Raw genomic sequence first — 19,755 nt, 5'->3', positions numbered from 1 at the left:
AATTTTTTCTCAATTTTTTTCTTAAATTTTGAATGAATTGCTGATTGCAGCATTGGTTTCATTAGCAGAAAATTAATCAAACTACTTTGAAAATGTCTTAGGACACTGTTTTGTTTTTGGCTTACCTACTGTGGAACTAAGACACATAAAAGACTCATTGTTTCATATTAATTTCAGTCCTTAACAATGAGTCTCATTTTCAGCATTCGAGTATTTATCCTTCAATGCAAGATATTTGTGTTTAATTTCTTTTCTACGCTTCTTAATAATTCAGGTAGTTTTAGATATGACTACTTAAGCTAGACCAATTCTAGGTGAAATAATTTATTTGTACCATTTTAGTGTATACTTGGTCATTCTTGAGCAGAGTGAAATGTGAAGTAGAACGGGGTCATAGAAATAATGGGAAATTGTCCGTTTCTTTACGTGCAGCCCCCTGGTCTCTTACAGAAGTTAGAGCAAGAAACTGCAGTGTTGTATAGCTCCTAGGAGAAGCCTGGACCTTCAGCATCTCATCTCACATGCTAGTGCAAGAGATGCATCAAAATGGAACTGTACCTAGAAATTAAAGTATCGCTTTTCTTGTTTCTGCAGCTCCTGAAGAAACATGGCAGAAATGGCCCTTCACTGAGATGAGCTTGGCCTTGCAAGTGTTGACTGCAATGGTGCCTCTACAACCCCAGATAACTTAATTTCTATTTAGAAGTAAGATGCATGTAGAACACCAACAGGAACATTGTATGAAATGATTTAATCTGAGGGCAATCAGGCCGAACAGACCCATGAATCATTCGTAGTCATTCATACACATCTGCATTGCAAGAGTAAGTTAACTGCAAAGGGGGGAGGGTAAGACAGAGAATAAGGTGGATCAGTACAATCAGCCTGGGGTTTTACATGAGGTTTTAACCGGAATTTATTTTATTGGCTACGGACCAAGTAAAAAAAATAAGGGTTTAGGGCAGAATTTGAGCTTTTAAATCTAAAACAGAGATGGCAAACCCCCAGTGAGCTGTGTCTAACCTTGCATCATGCCTAGATTCCCAAACCACCTTTCCTATTTTCTAATAGGCTATACTCTGCTGCGTAGAGCCTCTCTGTGTGCCTAGGTCTGCACCAGTTCAACAGGACTAAGCAGCTTGGCACTCTTTCATATCCTAACTCAATCAGGAACTAAAAACTTAGTGTCGTCTCCATTCAGGTCTCCAGAGTGGCTCAGTTCAAGGGGTAATCCTCAAACCCCTCTAATGGATGCCAGTCAGACTGAGTCTTCACAACTGCAACTGTACCCATTCCCTCCAAAAGACAGTTTTATGATCTACTAGAGCAGGTAAAGCATTTATGCAGAAAGTGGAAGGTCTGAGTTCAGGGCCTGTTCTTTGCAGATCAAAGATATCAGTAGTCACATTGATGTCTGGGTGCGTAAGTATTCACATGAAACCAGCCTCAAAGCTTGATCACTCGCACTCTCAGCTCCGTCCCCTGCCCAGGGCACTCCAGAGCAGGTGGTGAAGCTCTGTACAAGGATGCTTAAATTAGTGTTGGTGTGTTCCTCAGATCTGACTAACGCTGCACCATCAGAGAGGGCTGAGGAGCAGCAGAGTGTTTTAGCTGAGCTGCAGCCCTACCATGGTGGTGTGTATTGCGTGTAGCTGTGCCAGGGGCCGCCTCCTTCAGCGTGTTCCTGCTCTTAAGGAAGCAACAACCTACATTCATTGTCTAAACTATTTCAATATGGAAAACTGGTTAAAAAAAAAAAAGAAGAGAGATAAAGTTATGAATTTTAAACCGAAACGTTCCTCTCAGCCCAGCAATAGCTATCGGGAGTTTGGATCTGAAGCTATCAGACTGGGAGGTAAAACCAGTACAGGCTGCTGGTCAACTGTCCGGGAATGCCTTCGGTAAATACAGGTTTGGGAATTACCGCTGGATGGCAATCTTGTGCCACAGAGGATGTAACCACATGTGATTTTATTTGGCTGCAAACACTGACATTTTTTAAAGACCAGGAACCAAGTCCACTTCTTCCGAATACCATCATAAATTTAGAGTGAATTCATGTAAGGCATTCAGTTTAATTTAGAGTTGCACCAGCATAACTGGGACAAGAATATGAACCAGATGTTAAGAAGTGTTATTTTGACTGTTAATTCTATCGATAAAGTTCTGAACAATTTATGAAACTTAAATACAAGGAGCAAGCACAGAGGCTGTAGCCGCGAAAGACCAAGAGCACCGAGCTTCAATTCTTCTGTGTTGTTACAGTCCACACTAAATTCTAAAAATTGACCTTTAATGCCTTGTTGTACGCCAGTGATTTTACCTTTAAGGCTGCTGTATTATACACACTATTCTTTAAAGATACAAGTAAGTTCTACTATGACTGGCTGTAAAACAGGAAGTTACCTTAATTTCAAAAGTCAACATTTGAAGTCTTTGTTTTAAGGTTTCCAGTCTATATATTTCAAATGTTCGGTTTCAGTAATCTCTAATCACAAATATTATGCATTTATTTTGAAATATTTGAAAAATGCCTCAATTCTTTTCACATAGAATAATCCTTCTGTGAAAGTCAACTTTTTTTTTTTCAGAAAGTATTTAGGTTTTTTGAGAAGGAATCAATCTTGGACTAAATCTGTATTTTGAAAAGTGGTGATTATCTTAGCTCCCTAGTGGAATAGCATACTATTCACAATAACTCTTTATTAAAGACAACCCATTTGGCTTAACATTCTGTACAGGTGTTGTGTATCAATGTGGTGTATGGGAGAGTACCGGGAAATTTCTGCAACTGCATTTGAACATCAGGGAAATATCTTCATTAAATTTGTGCTTCTATTCCTTTTCTGTTGGCATAGATGGTGACACCTGTCTACCATAAAGATCTTCAGTTCTTCCAACCCCAAAACTGTACAATACTCTAAGAACTCCTCCAGCAAAGTTGTCTTGTCCACCTTCACTTTCACCAAAACTATCAAGGGAACTAGTAGTCAATTTAAGCTGAGGCATTTTCTATTTTGGGTCTGGTAGCATATCTCTGGTTTCAGCCAGGGAAGGAAGTGCTCAGAATGTTTTATCACAGCCAGCTCTTGTGATTTACTTGGCATATATGGAAGAAGGAAATTGTGTAAATATGGGCTAAAGCTTATTCTTGGGAAATTCGCAGTTCCATGGACTTGGGATCTTTAATGTATATTTGTGGTTATCACTTGTATGCTGTCACTTCAGTTCTCTTTTTGTATATGAAAATAATATCCTACTAATTCTGTGATGCTTGACAGAAGAGTTTCTGTACATGTGCTAAATGCACTCAGAGGCAGACCTGGCAGGCTCAGGGTGAGAATGTTTCAGCCCACTTTTCCTTCCCTCCCTGGTTTTGGCTTATTCTGAGGGTCATCAAGGCCCTACCATAACTTGGTCACCCAGGGAAGATGCTCTAAATTAAGCATTGACTGGAATGGCTGAATAACACAGTAACCTGAATCTATTCAGAGAATAGGATGGAAACTATTGTCTTCCCACATTTCTGCCCTTCCATCTTTATTCTGGGACTTACAGGATTCACAGCTGACAGGATGGTCTGCAATTACCCTGTAAAGAACCTGAGTCTCTGCCACATTTTATGTACTGTTGCCATTCACTGAATAGCTGGTAATTTACTTAATTTTTAAAATCTATTTTATGGCAACACCCCAGGGCTGTGTTCTTATTTGTGGTTTCTGTGTACCAGCTATTGCAGATATTGGTAGTTGGAGGAGAGCACACAAGCTCTAGGTAGCACAAGTGGAGAAGTGGGATCCAGGGAAATTGAGGGATTTGCCCAAGGAAACACTCTAAGTTTGTGGCAGTGTTAATCTGATTATCTAAGTCTTGTAGGCACAAAGGCATGTTCTGGTACATGTATCAGCCACAGAAATGCTAAACTGGAGAAGTTAATTTGGAAAAATGAAAGGAGGTGGGGGGGGAAAACAAAATAAAAATCATGCTTGGCACTACTTGAAGACTTGCAAGAAATTTCCATTTTCCCATTCTTAGAATACTTTGGAAATACATAAGGTCTCGGGATCTGTATTTTAAAATGTTGCTTCAAAATGGAATAGTATTTGTTGAATGTAGCCAAGAAACATCTGTTTTTCCGTTCCTGGAACCCGGAGCTGAGGCAGCCGTTTTCCTGTCAGCTCTGCTGTGGAGCGAAATTGGTTCAATAGGTCATTCTGTTCTCTCCATTTCATAGTTCTCAGTTTCCTGTTAAAAAGATGGCAAACAACACAAGTAAGCAGGAGAGGAAAGGAGATTCTGTGTAATGTGTGTATTAGCCTGTGAAAAAAAAATCCATTTAGCTTCAAACTGAGTGAGGTAACTGGTGAGAGCAGAGCTATTAAGCATTAGAAAGAACACCAGGGACTGTATGGAACTGCAATATTTATTAGCCCTCAAATGCCCCCAAGATTTTTTAGCCCCAAAATGGTTTATCTTTCATCAGTGGAAATAATAATCTGATACAAATCCCACTGAAGACAATGGGAATGTCACATTGATGGCCACCAGGCTCTGGATTTGACCCTCTGTGGTAGATGGTCTGGTAGAAACTGGTCACCAGTACACAATATATTAATTGCAAGACTTGTAAATTATGACCTGAGCAGCTCCAGATTGGATTCAGTAACTGAGGGCCAGCAGTGGTTGTATATATTGTCTTTTCAACCACCTTTCACTCAGGTGGAGTCAATCTGAGGACAGCTGGGAGGGAGAACCAGAGGAAGAATTCAAAGGTCTCATGTAGAGAAGACCATAAGCATATTGTGTAGGTTCCAGTTTTTGCATTCCCAGCCCTCCATGCTTTGACAAAGCTTTGGACAAACATTCTTGAGAATTGCGTAATCTTTTTCTTTTCATCTTATAAGAACAGGATGAAGATTCATAAAGGCATTTAGCTGCTTATGCTCCCCCTGAAATCATCAGGCATTAAAAGCATAAATAACATCGAGAGCATGCCCCATGATCTGATATTTAATAAGCAATGAAAATCTGTATTATTCAGTCAGTGGCATTAAAAATAGGAAACCAGTACACTGAGGTGGCAGAACCCTCAGCATGTTTCCTTACTGAAGAATGGCAGCATCCCTGTTTGAAAAACTACTGGAAAAAGACCTGCTGTGACCTTCTGTCATGAACATTTTGGTGACATAAAAAAAAGCCAATGGGCATTTGAGTCCTATTTCTTATGCAGATATAATTTGCCATCAGTCACATGACTTAAAAAGCAAAACTAATCTGGAAGAAGGATTTCTTCATTTTTTTTCCTTTGATGTGACCTTTCCACTCCATGAATTTAAAATAGCAAGGAAGTGAGTCCTAATCTGAGAAAGAGTTCGCAAAAGAGAATTGGAGATGCAGCACTTTCTGTGGCGGGGTCTTGCAAAGTGCTGATGGTATAAATTAACTAATGGGGGTCAGGAAATTTGCAAAAGGCAGATAGGATGCAGGAAGGGAAGAGGGAGTTGTGCAAGTCACAGACAGTTGCAAGCAGTTTCCTGACACTATTTACTTGGTAAAACATTTTGTTTCCTCCAGAGAAGTGTTTGACTTTGATTTCATCATCACCTGTGTAAGTCAAATGTCATTATTCATGTAATCTCTGGCTTACACTGCCCAACATTCCCAGTCTGATACTGAAGTGACCATTCCCTGGCTGGTCTGTAATTATCCAAATCCATGTGGTGATAAGGTCCATCCATGCCCCAAATATACTACAGTCAAATCCATGCTTTCATAAAGTAAGATCTACTCTGACTGCCAAGAGAGACTGTGCCATTACTTCACAAATGGCAAAAAAAGTCAGAAATAACATATGTATATGGAAAATGCAGTTGTCAATGGATAGTTGGAAAAGGAATGATGCAATTTACTCTCTGATCCCTGGATTTGTAGCCTATTTTCCTCAATGCCATCTTCATCTGCTTTCTTCAGTCTCATCTGATTTTTGTATTTGCCATATATGCACTTGTTGTGCCAGGGAAGGTTCTGGTTGAATATTTTAAAAAATGTCTTCCCTGAAAGAGTGGATATGTTGGAACGGGCTGCCCAGGAAAGGTTTGGAGTCACCATCCCTGGAAGTGTTCAAAAAACGAGTAGACATAGCAGTAAACAATACAGTTCAGTGGGCGTGGTGGTTCTGGTTTGAAGGATGGACTTGATGATCTTGGAGGTCTTTTCTAACCTTGATGACTGTGATTTGTCTAAACACAGTTACATTTGTTATGGGTTTGGCACACCAGTATTTGGAATTGCCTTGATTTACAGGATTACACTCAAAGGGCCAGCACCTATTACAGAAAACCCCTGCATGCTGTGAACACAAATGTGCTTCTGCACTGCTTAAATTGCACCTTAATCCTGCTATTTCCTCCTGGATTGTCTACTACCTGAAGCTTTACATAGGAACGAGGGACATCTAGTGGCTTAATAGAACATAGCTAAGGAAAATGTTCTGCCCAAGGTACGTTGTTGTCCAGAGTTCAGCGAAGATTAAACTAAATTAAAGACTTTCTCAGTGGTTGAAATGTAATTTAAATATATGTAATTGCTTTAAATAAGAGTCAATCTGCAATGAATTCTACTTTTGTATTTCTGTCTTCTTGTGAAAAGGTGAGCTGACTTTGAAACTTGCACAAGCTAATATGTATTTGGTATCTAATTTCAGGGGGACAGAACATCCTCTTTAATTAGGAGAAGCTGGAGTACAGGACAGATGGATAAAAACCAGAAGCAAATCACACCACACATCCCTATACATTTTTCTCCCCCAAATGAACACATTTATTCTATGCATGGCAATTCAGGATATGATTAATTACACTAGATGATACCTGGTAGGTTACAGTGAGAAGGAATAACTGTGAAGAGCAGTTAAATGGAGCCTTTTCTTTCTCTGCAATGTGTTTCCTATTTTAATACTTAAATAATGAGTTTCTTTAACAAGTAACCCACTCTGAGTCATGTTTTCCTCTCTCCCCTTTGTTCTTATCCTAACCAATAACTGCTTGTCATCGTAATAGCTTTTATTACAAAAGATGAGACGCACATAAGAGAAACGAAAATATCTGCACTGAATTATATGCTGGCTTTGTGTTGTGAGCTCATGTTTGTATCAGGTTTGCCATTCTGTCTTTTTCTGGTACGTACTGAAACTCTGGATGGACTAAGTCTGTTATACTGCTCAGACCAGGGACAGTGCTTGGCCTCTCAACACGCAATAACTAAAGTTGAGAGACCAACATCAGGCAATCAAGAGTTGTTATCTCTGAATGTCTCTCATTCCTGTCCTAACTCCAGAAAACAACAAATTCAAGAGCTGGAGTATTTTGGCTGGAGCATATGACTAAAGAAAGTAGCTTACATATAAAGAGGGAGGCTTCTCTGCAAATGAGAGAAAACCATTGCCAAATATTAAGACAGATAATCTGGAGAGAGCAACAGGAGGCATTCTGTCTCACCTGAGATGCTGATAAAACCTGGAAGCCACAGGAGTGAGATTAGACTGAGAAAAGACTATTCACTTGTTATTTTGCAAAGATGTGTATCTGGGGTGGGTTTTTTTAAGAATAAGAAGTGATGATAAAGAAAATGTTTGTCTAGCTGAGTGGATTTTGTCTTGCATTTCCTTTCTGAACAGGCTAAACTAGAAGCTTGTAGGCCTTGCTGAAGTTGAGGAAATCATGAATAAACCAGCACAGGCCTCTCCCAGTCTGACACCCCACTTCAAGCTCCATATGGAGACCCTCTGAAGACCCTATTCCAGGGTTCAGAAAGGGATTCTTGGCCTGTGTGTGTGCCATTAAAATGAGATAGGAAGAGTTATTTAAACATCACTCAGGTTGCATTAGAAGCTTGGAACACAGAGACTGGGTCCAGTGGCTGATGTTGGGGGGGGTTGAATTTACAGAGGTTGATGAAACAAGGTACACTGGAAGCAGGAACTTTATTAATGTCCTATGATTAGTGAGTAGTGAACACAGTGAGTGGATCATTAAGATTAATTAAAATACTTCTTTATAGAGAAGTATTAGCAGCCTTTATTTATGTGATAGAGTTTAAAGGTTTTAAACTCCTGAAGTTTTAGGTGCACTAGCAGGCACAAAGTTGTGTTGTTGTGATCCTGTTTAGATTGTTCATTGTAAAGAGAAGTTGCCACAATGAGAGCTTGCAAAGGATGTTTCTGTTTGGACCTTTTCTGAAGGCTACATTTAGGAGGTGAATATAGATATACCAAAAGCCTGTTGCTGGCAACATTCAAACTGGATTTACCAGTATGAGGAAAAAATGAGCTGAAGTTGGTTTAGCTGGCAAATAATCAAGTCTCTCTATTTCAGAAACTTTTGGGAAGGAATGGCAAAGCCAAAGTACAGCTGCCCATATGAACTACCCTGATGCAAGTGTGGTCAATGACCAGAATGAAGAAAAAGAGGCAGACTGGCTTTTTAACAAATATTTATTAAACATAGAAGGTAATGACTTCTTGCTTCTCTACTTACCTTTGCCACTGTGAGGTTCTGGTTACCACATTACCACTTTACCGATTAATAGGGCAGTACGAAATGAACCTGAAGTTACTGAATAATTTAGACTGAATAATTTCTCTTGTGAAAAGATCTAGGAAAAATTAACAATCCTGTTACACTCGAGATTAAGCAACAAGAGTGTGTTGGGGAAAGGCTGGAATATGCCTTGCTCAGACTGTGAGCAGAAAGGGTAAATGGGAGAACTGATACTGAGCACCTGACATCCTTCAAGTGTAAGGTCTGTTACAATGCTGGAAATCAGCCTAGGACTCCTCTGCTCTTACTTCTGTTGATGCTGGAGTGCCAACAGCAAAAAAGTTGTGACTACTCAACTCAGGCTTCCACTCCTGCTGCCCTGGTGCTTTTCCCCTGGCCCTAAGCAGGGATGGGTACATATTTACTAGCTAGTACAGGCAGACACAAATTTCCATTGACTAATCTTCCTCTGGCAGGGTGAGTCATCATAGAGAAAAGGTTGTTTCTGCTTGTTCTTTGTTCAGATTACAGTCTAGTCAGAGCTCCAAAAAAGACCAGGCCAGTGGTTTCAACACTTATGACCATCTCTGCTCTCCCATAATAATGGAGGGAAACTTGGAGAGATTTCTGTAGATTCAAGCTTTCTGAAGGGAAAGATCTTCCTTGGAAATTACTTTGAAAGAAGCTGGCGAAGTTCCTGGTAAGAACTCAGCCTTTTCTGTCCGTGTTTCTCCATCTGTCAAAACAAGGTATAATCTTTCCCTGCTTCACGACGGTATTGTGAGGAATCGTCAGTTAACATGTTTACATCCCTAAAAATGATTTCCTATTCTAAATCACCTAGACTTCAGTCCTTAGGGACACAAACTGATCTCACCCTTCTTACAGATCTTTTCCCTCTTTTCACACAATCTGTATTCCTCTTTGCATTCTGCTACTGCAAAACACAATTGCTGCCATCATTGCTCCTGTACACCTGACAGCAGTTTTAACAATCACACTGTATTTTCCTGAGCAATTAAATAATCAGCAAAGGAAAAGAATTCTTCTTCAATTTCTGTTCTTTTTTTTTATCAGTGTTGGAAAACGTTTTCTACCTCATATTGCTCACTACTAAAATTTCTCATCACTGCACCAACTCCATGGTATTGTCATGAAGAACAGTTCTTGCATATATTTATAAAGCATATTTTAGTCCAGTGATCTTTAAGAGAACTAATTGTGATCGAAACTGGACTTATCTATGAACAAACCCCTGTATAAATGTTATGTGTTGCCTATGTCTGCATGCTGCAGGACATGTAGCTCTTTCTACCAAAAGGCAACTTTCTCTGGAACAGAACAGCAGCAGACCAAAATATCAGCACTGTCTTAAATGTGAAATGTACTATCCAACTGAAATTCCACAGGGAGCCTAAGAGAGCAAAATGATCTGCAAGCTCCTGTAATTGACTTCAAGCCAGAACTGGCAAGATATTTTTAACTATGACACAGCCTTGAAGATTCATTTAGGGTTGTAAGAGGTACCCAAATCTGGAGGTACTTATGGTCCTGCTGCCTTCTCATCATCAGAGTTATCCTCCCACACACAACCTTGCCTGACCTGCCATGATCCCTTTTACTCCTGCTCACCACTGTCTCTCCTACTATAAAACTAGAGTCTTGGCTTTACTTCACTTCCCCATATTATAAATCCCTTCCACCTCTTCCCCAAGCTCCAAACTACTTCCCTATCCAGGTTACCAGATGCTGAGAAACAGAAACATAAATGTAAACTGTATCTTGGTTTTTGAGAAGGACTTCCCAAATTCTACAAAAGTGAAGGTATTAGTGATCTTAAGTCACATTCCTCAACCTCACAAAGAATTTCCGTTTGCCCAATTTGAGATGTCACTGCCCCTCACTGCATAGAAAAACTCAAGATCCTTGATCCTGAAGTGCAAGTAGGTAAAAATCCCTAGAATCTTTATGAGAAAATGCTTTTACACTCCAGTTTATTTTACTACTACAGCTGGTTTACTTGGGAGATGCATCACCACCAGATAAACAAGCATTGATAATATCAGCATCTGTTTAATAAATATTATATTATAAAGTATTGTTTGTCCACTATCTTCTTAAATAGAACAAGTTCCTGAAATTGAAAGTCCACTAACAAAGGGCACAAACAGAACAGGGAATCTGGCAGCAGAATATTTCTTTTTAAACAATAGAGTTGCAAGAGCAACACCCTGTTATGCAGCTCAGTAGAAGGATACTGGCAAATACTGAATCATAAAATGCTCAGTTACTAAACTGATATAATATGATAAAGTTCCCCCAAATCCAAGCCATTAAAATAAAAGCCAATACAGGAGCTTGAAAATGACGATTAACAATAATATATCACTCATGGGTGGCCTTAATGCTAAATCTGGGATAAATTACATGAAAAATAATCCCAGGAAATTTTTAACACAGAAAAAGAAATCTGAAAGGCAAGCACAATGACTGCGGTAACAGAGAATGTAGCAATTCCTAACACAACATAAAAATGTAGCATGCTTGAAGGCTGGGCTAAATTTTCCTCTGAGAGTGTTTTATGGGATTATAACAGAAACAAAATTATCCTGACAACTTGGAAGAAAAAATGAGTGGCTTATTAGACCAATTGATAAAGCTGTAAAGAACAGACAAGCTTCCAGCCATGCAGGTGCTTCTTCGAATCTGAAATAAAACCAGCAAACTTCAAAGCTAAATCCAGGTTAAGAACAATTGTGTTGAGTTAGGACATCTGCTTTGCTTCAAATGTTTATTAATTTCTTTTTTAAAGGCTGTAAACAATGTCTTAGGAAATAAATTTATAATAATATAGCCCTGTAAATGGATTATATTTCTAAAGCAGGCTTGCAATTAGAAAAGGATCTAAGGAGTAAAACTTACCCCCACAAATCTGCACAAAATCACATGGAGTTTCCATGTGATTTAAAAACCTGTTTGCTTACATTGCTTTAGAAAATATTAATTGGTTTCTTAAATCACTTAGGTGCTTTACTTTCTCTGAAAAAGGCAATAAACAAGTCAGGATACTGACAGGGAGTGGATACATGTGGGTCCCTGCTGCTTACACAAACCCAGGTGTGCTGGGGACAGGCACATTTGCCTGAACAAACCTGGTAACAAGCTCAGAGCTTGAGATCTGACACAAGCAGAGACAACACAAATGCCAGGCAACACTAAGCAACACTCTGAGATGACTCAGCTATAATAAGTATCTTAGGCTAGTCCTAGTAATCATGTAAATATAGTTTTCTAAGTTTGTAATTTGTATTTATTGAAACTTTTTGCTGGAATGGGGAGGGAAGATGAATCAGAAAAGTAATTTTCTGTTATTGGCCATTCAGCAATTTTTAAGCTGTTACTTTTCCAGTCATCTACAACAGTTTCCTTGTTTTTAGAATGAGTGCATGATATCATATCCTGAGCCCTTCCCTTTTCTTATAGCTTTCTGAGGCACTAGGAGGAGTCCAGCTACAGTCATCATGTGAATTGGTCTGTAATACTGTAGTGGAGCTATCTCTGCCACCATCTGCCTGCCTGCCTAATTCATACTCCTTAAGGAATTGCTGCTGTAGGACAAAAGGCCCTTTAAGCACAGTGAGTATCAGCTGAGAGAGCAAACAATTTTTCTGGCTTGTAAAGTTGCATCAGAGAAGGATCACTTCTCTATGTATTGACATGTATGTGCAGTTTGGGGCACAAATAAAAGTGAAAGGAGAACTCGCTGTCATTATTAATCACTGAAGTGAGAAGGGAGTTTCCTGGCCCAGCTTGGGTGAGAAAAGGAACAGCAGCAACATGTGAGGCTCTCGGGGTGCAGAGATTGGATTAAAGGTGTGGGTTTGGTGTAGGAAAGGGCCAAGGTACATGTGCTGTGCCAGGTGACATACTCATTTGTTGTGGACAGGCAGACAGGAAAAAACCAGCTGCTAAAAAGTAGACACGAACAGCTGTGAGTGACCACATGGCATTGTGTTAATGCTGGATGACAAGTTTATTCTTTATCTGGTTTGATTTAAGGAATGCAGTAGTACAAGCTAGTGATAAGCAAAATAAAAGGAGAATAAAAGAGGTAGTTTTCCTCACTAATTTCCACTCATCCCTAAAGCATAGAGGCCAAGTAAACATTGACAGTGAGTCACTGACTCTTTTTAGTATAACTACATAACCTGTGGTGGTGGTGTTATTTCTGCACTTTTCCATCTTGTTCTTTAGCTCTGAAATGCAGAGCTAAAGGCTCTGCCATTCTTGGTGGAGGGCCTAAGGTTTTGTCTAGATGTCACTGAAATGCTAATTTATTAGTAACTTGTTAACTATATCAGTAATACAGTTATATTTATAATGTTGTATGATCCAGAATTCGCAGCATAACAAATGTTATAATGAAAGTAAATAAATGACTTGCATTTATATCCACCAGTTGATATTGCAGAAGTTATTTACATATAGAACACCTGTATTTTATTGTGCATGTTGTCCTGGCAGAATACCAAACACCAACTTCATTCCGAAGTTGTAAAATCTTATGACCATGCTTTACATAAAGGCCTCAAACTAGTTTGAATGGAACCAACAAAAAGCAGCAGTGATATTTTTATGAATATTTAAGATAAAAATAACTCACTTCAAAAAAGTGCAAATAAATTTTGTCCTTGCTCCCCAAAAAATTCTTTGCTGAGGAGAGCAGCTGTACAGGAAATACATAACCTTTGGTTATCTTATTGATCACACAACTTTATCTATTTTTATTTTGTTCACTATGGTTTTGATCAGCTCCTCCATAGGGTCCTAGCACAGTGTTAGTAGATCACATTGCTTTTTGTTGTCTGCTAATATGCATTGTGAGGTAAAAACTCTTCAGTTAAAAGTTGCTGGACCCTCTTCTGTTGCTGATGTAGTTAATTTTATGACAACAAACCTGACATTTTCTGCAACACAGTTATGATAAGAGTAGAAGGATGCTCAAGACATGCTGTGTGCTGTTTGGCCTGGCCTCAGTAGCATTTGGATTGCTGTTTTAGAGGTGATCATTTGTTCACCTCTGGGGTTCTGCCTCCACCAGTGACCTGTACCAGGTGCTTCTGATACAGCTGCAAGTAAGTCCAGAGACACCAGCTGTCAAATAGGCTTCACAGGAGATGTTTTTACATGCCTGTCAGTTAGTAGTTGGCTTTTACTGTACAACACAAGGGGTTTGTAACCCTTTTCACTTAATAGAATATCACAGCAGATATTCACATTTCCATGGAAATGTTTGTTTCTTGAATTCACTGGCTCCAACTAAATCTTGGTTCCAACAATGTTGTGTGGCCATGAGTAAAAACTATGGGATTAAAAAAAATAAATTATATTTCCCTTTCTCTATGTTTAAATTGTTTCCTTTCACTTCCATTAGATATAAATTTGCTTATACATCATAGAAAAAACCCAACTTAGTCTTTCAATTCTGTTCTCTACTGAAGAGTGATGATGGATTTTTATTCTTACTTATAGTTTGGTCTGTCTAGTTTGTAGCTATGTTTTTTTTCATTTTATAAACTCATTTCAAGGGCTTCACTCACAGTTTTAGAATCCTAGAATATGTGATGTAGTCAGGCCACTGGGTTGGTGAGGCAGGACTTGCCCTTTGTGAAGCCTTGCTGAATGTTCCAAATCACCTCCCTGTCCTCCATGTGCCTTAGGATGGCTTCTAGGAGTATATGTTCCATGATTTTCCCAAGCACTGACAGGTCAGTAGTTCCCAGGGTCCTTCTTTCTACCCTTCTTAGAAATGGGTGCATTGTTTCCCTTCTTCCAGTGTGACTTCACCTGACTGCTGTGACTTTTCAAATATCATGGAGAGTGACTTGACAACTTTTCATCAGGTCTCATAGTCCCTTAAATGTTCAGGTTTCTCAGAAGTTCAGAAACCTGGACTTCTTCTCCAGTCCCCATCCTGCTGGCCATCCACTCAAGAGGTGTGGGAGGAGAGTTTGCCAGTGAAGACCGAGGAATAAAATTTCTCGAGTACCTCAACCTTCTCCTCGTTTGTTGTTACCAGTTTTCCAGTCTTGATCACCAGGGGAATATGATTTCTTTGACTTTACTTTTCTGGCTGACATACCTGTAGAAGCCTTTCTTATTATTCTTTGAATCCCTTGCCAAGTTCAGCTCCAGCTGTGCCATGGCCTTCCTGATCCCATCCCTACACAACCGGGCAGAGTGCCTATACTCTTCCCAGGACACCTGTCCTTCCTTCCACTGCCTGTGCATTTCCTTCTTGCCCTTTAGTTTGACCAGCAGGTCTCAACTCTGCCATGCTGGTCTCTTTCCTTCCTTTTCCTGATTTCTTACACCTGGGTATTAAGAGCTCTTGCTCTCTATGGAAAGCATCCAGATCTGCCAGCTCTGTTCTGCTCCCTTGTCCCCAACAGCAGTTTCCCAGGGGACAAGAGTTTCCTACTGCTAACTCCTTGAAGAGCTGGAAGTTTGCTTTCCATAAATTCAGAGTCCTGACTTTGCTCTTAAACTAACACATATCCCTGAGGACTGCAAACTCTAACAGTGCATGATCACTGCAGCCCAGGCTGCCTCCAATATTGGTGTCACCAATTAGCTCACTTGGGTTGGTGACCAACTGGTCATGCAGTTAATTATTTCGTTGTCATGCTTAAAAGATCCAAAGATGAAAGAGACGTGAGTTTCCTTTATAGAAGCCACCTACCCCTGCTCTTGTATCCTGTTTATATATATCTTAAAAAATAAATTTTCCAGCACCTTATAGCCAAGAAATGTTAGGTGCACAGCAAATGTTTAATTAATTAATCCCACAAAGAGCTTGTGAGGTAGGCTCCCTCATTTTACAGGTGAGACAGAGAGTGAGACAGTTAAATTAAGTGACTTGCTTAATATCACACAGTGAGTCAGTGCTAATGCTGAAAATAGACTTTATGTCTTCTGGTTCCTTGCCCTGTATTTTAATCATCAAACTAGACTTAACTCTAAAGTTGAATGAACTCTTTAAACTATTACAATAATTGTTCTCAATTTCATGTTGGAATATTATATTTTAATCACCTAAGCAGCTGAAATACTTGCAAAAGTTTTCCTTACTCAGGACCTGTTTTGTCTTTCTTGTTCAGACATTTCTTCAGGTATCAGCTGAATATATTTTGTTTACAGTGATCCTGAACTTCAAAAATCCACTCTAGCAGATCTCCACAAAAAAAAGAGAACACATTAAAACTCACAGCAATCTCTTTGCTGTCAATATGGCAATGCTTCTTTTCATACTCTCAGCAACCATTCCACTTAATAATACCCATAGCTTTAATTAAGGGAGCACATTAAAGTTATTGCCCCACAGAAAGCAAAACACAGACTGCTGGTTACACCGTCATGGCTAAATGAAAATGTATCCTAAAGCACAAAAAAGCAACAGCGTCTTAAGAAATATCTGCTTAGAAGTGCAGTTCTGAATTGCATGCTGTGTCCTCTCTGAATAAACTGGTACAGAAAGAGATGTGATCCTTGCAAACCTGTTTAAATGGATAGTGCCCACGTTTAGACTAATGATATGCTCCAGCAGCTTTAGAGCTTTCCTGAGCATAGTCCATGTATTTGTTTATGCTGATAGGACATATATAAATTTTTCCAATCCTCGCTGTCTTACCTGTTTGATAGTGTTCTTCAGTATAGGATAGAATAAATGGTCCGCAAAATATGTAATAGGTGCAAGACTGAAGAGGCCCAGGAGAGGGAATGAAGAAATAATATTACCATTACTTGCTCCCTGTTCAACTTGGGTATTGACACAGCTGTCTGTTACACAACCTTATACAATGCTTTGTATCATACAGTACTTTTAGTGTGGGTGAGATAAGCAGCAGAAGGCTGTGGTCAGCTCCAAAATTTTTATAAAGAGTTTTACCACATATAATGAATAGGACATTGCTGTGCAAGCAGCCTTCCAACTTAATTGCACTCTAATAACAAAATTCCTTCAAAATTCATCTGCTTCATTGCCAATAAAGCTCCTAGGTGGCAAAATCAGACAGCACTGGCATGCTGTATTTATGGAAACAACTCTAAAGTAATTTAACAGGTTGTACTTGTAAAGAAGGGAGTCACATCTTGCCTACCACTTGCAGGCCACTCAGAATGTTTCCAGTAAGATGCCAAGGAGGGATGTTCCAAGGAGGCCATTCTTTTTCCTCTTTGGGGTCAATACTTCTAGTTTACCATCTTGTTTTTCTTTTGGGTTTATCTTCTCCTTAAAATGTTAAGTACAAGCATATTTTACACCTTGCCACTAGAGCTCTGTCATCAGTGATCAACTGTCCAATACTGAAATACTGGTCGAAGTACCACTCCAACTTACCTTTCAGTTTCTGCTAGAGAACGTTTCTCTCACAGACCAGAAAGTGGCTCAATGCTCAATGCTGTTTGCAAGACAGCACTGTGTCTGTGCCCATCTCTCAGGGACAGAAACGCTGTCTTTCAAAGGGGTTTTTGAAAACCAAGGAGGAGGAGTCCAGTACAAACTGGACAAAGAAGACACTTCTGAGTCTTTCATACACTTTGAAACCGAACCCAAGAAAGCAATGCAAAGAATTGAAATTCTTTCAGCGCTCTTCACTCATGTCTCCTTTTATCCACAGTCCCTACTATCAACCTATCAAATGTAACAGTAGTTACATTAGATAATATTTGTGAAAAGCAGGGTTTAAAATGGTAATATGCCTAAGTGTTCTCTTCCATATTGGGAATAGGAAGAAGACTTTGTGGTCTTTGTGTCTGATCAAAAATAACCAAACCGGTAGAAACGAAACACATGAACATTTTCAGCAACAATTCAGCTAATAGGTGTGAAGAATGAGTCAGTTTGAGAAAAGCAGAAATTGCTTGTGGATAATCTGAATGAGAATGGAGGATGCATAATAGAATATTGCATTTGAGAAGAGCTCTGACAAAATAGGGGCTTTGAATTTTGAATGCAGGGAGTTATACTTGCTTCATCTATTGATGAAGAGAATCAAAAACAATCTGCCTCTGTGATTAAGTACATATTGTGCTCTTTTACATAGTTACCATTATTTAAGATCCTACTTTCACCAAAGACCTCAATGTGTCCTGCCTACCTTAGTGATCAGATTACTGGTCACTGCTCTAACAGGTCTATCACAGCCTTGTTCTGTTGATTCAGCACAGAAATAAAGCATTTTAGGAATGTCAGTTCTTCAAGCAGTGGGGATTATAGGCATGGTAACAGTACATGTTTGTGAAAGGTATATGCTTGTCTGACTTCATTCCCAGTGACCTTAAGACGGAAACTGAGGTACAGCCATAGTGCTACTCTGAGGAGTTCATGTAATTAGTAGATTCTGTAGTTCTGCAGATTTGATTCACAGAACTGAGAAAGCATTTGTGGTAGGTAACACATTAGAGCCAGATAATGAAAGGGAAAAGAAAGTGAAAAGAAATACGTAATGAGGGAGTTGGCCAGTTTATTTCCATTGTGCAAGCACAGTGGAAGGGACAAAGCTAAGCAATACCGCAAGTGAAAAAAAATTCCAATAGGAGTTAACTTAAACTATATTAGTTATAAAATGTGGAGTTAGCAATGCAGGCAAGGTACTTTTTTCCAGCATTCCTTATTATGTGTAACTCATGGCACTGTAACCATCCAGGAACCTTGGATCACACAACTTGCAAAATACCACCAGAGTGTTTCTCACTGGAACTAAGTACGAGACAAGTAGAAGCTGAAACTGTAAATGTGGGGAAGAACTTCTCTGTTCAATAAAACAAGTGGTTTCTGCTGAAACTAGTTTTGCTTGAGGACTAATTTGTAGTTCCAAGTGTCTTTCAGTGCTGACAGCTGAAGAAGGTAGCTTGGGGCCAGATTGTAATGTTCACTCCTTGCTCTAATGGGCGGATGTGTTTAATTAACCTTTGTTTCTGCAGAAGCAGACATTCTGGCAAGCTGTAGGAATGCTAAAGGAGAGAAACCTAAACAGCAGTGAACCTAGGCACATTCTATATATCTAGTATAGATAAAAAATGTTAATGTAGATAAATACTGTTTCCTAGGAGATAGGTTTGTATAAGGAATTTCTGTAAAAGAAATTTAACGTGGTTCCCCCCTGCAGGACTATCCCTCATTAATTTCACAAGATCCAGCTATGGTCCCATGCCCTTGGGACACTTGTCTCTCTTGTCTGGCTAAAGACTGCACAGTTCTCTTCAACTGAGGGTCACAAAAGCATGTATTCAAGGTAGAAATATTCTGCTTAGTATCTCTTGGATAGAGTGAGACCTGACAGCCTCACTGCCTGTTCCACATCCTGCAGTGACTTCTCCAGATACCACAGCTTGGACTGACCCTTCCCAGAGCTTCCTGTAAAGTGCAGATCTCAAGGTTTACAGCTAATTCTTCAAAAGGCATATGGCAAGTCTAATGCAAAGCAGATATCCTTTGCATAAAGTTGCTGAAGGCACTGTTTTTTGCTTGAAAAACTAAAGCACTTTAGATTACAATTCACACAAGTACAGCAAACTCCCTGGCCACAACATCCTTTGGCCCTAATCTTTCACTAAAAAAATCACCAACTTTGCACGAGTGTTTTGAAAGAATGCAAATCAGAGCTTATCGTCTCTGACCTTCACCAACTCTGCTACTACAATAGCATCATTGTTTTCTATCTCCTCCCCTTAGTAAGTGGCACCTTCTATTCCTCTCACTTCCTTTTAATCCCAAACCTTTCCATCTGAGAGGCTTTTTAAAGCTCTGCTTTGTCATCTGGTTTTGCTACAACTGTGATCTAAATGCCAAACTCCTTCAGTCCTGGTTGTCTCAGTCTCAGCCAAGACCCTGTTTTCCCTTAAAAGGCATCATTTATGAGCTTGAATGTTGGACATTCCCTCTACTCTTGTTGTCTTACACGCAAGGTATATTCCCAGCTGAAAGAAGCATTTATGTTACAGCATTTTTCTTACTAAAACTACACTGCAGCCACACAATATCAGTTACAATCATAAACAGTACTTTTTCCACCTCAGCACTGTGGCACTCTTTCCTTCGTAATACTGTGCATCTCCACATTGCCACAGTACATAGGAACTAGTGCTAAGGGTGCAGTTAAATCACTAAATTCCTAATCACATGCTTTTTCCATTGGGTTTCTGTTCCAGAATGAAG

The 19,755-nt window shown here is 39.4% G+C and overlaps 1 protein-coding gene across 1 annotated transcript in view; it reads left to right on the top strand.

Annotated features, from left to right (window-relative positions):
• The first annotated feature begins 12,055 nt into the window (after positions 1-12,055).
• Positions 12,056-19,755, top strand: part of RALB (RAS like proto-oncogene B) — a 49,783-nt gene continuing 42,083 nt past the window's right edge. The window contains exon 1 of the mRNA XM_008922928.2: positions 12,056-12,173. The gene's annotated coding sequence lies outside the window, so the exon portion shown is untranslated. The remainder of the gene's footprint in view (positions 12,174-19,755) is intronic.

Source organism: Manacus vitellinus, unplaced genomic scaffold (assembly GCF_001715985.3).
Source record: "Manacus vitellinus isolate BGI_N305 unplaced genomic scaffold, ASM171598v3 scaffold_22_pilon, whole genome shotgun sequence".
NCBI lineage: Eukaryota > Metazoa > Chordata > Aves > Passeriformes > Pipridae > Manacus > Manacus vitellinus.
The sequence above is the reverse complement of the archived record's forward strand: the minus strand, read 5'-3'. Positions and strand labels throughout refer to the sequence as shown.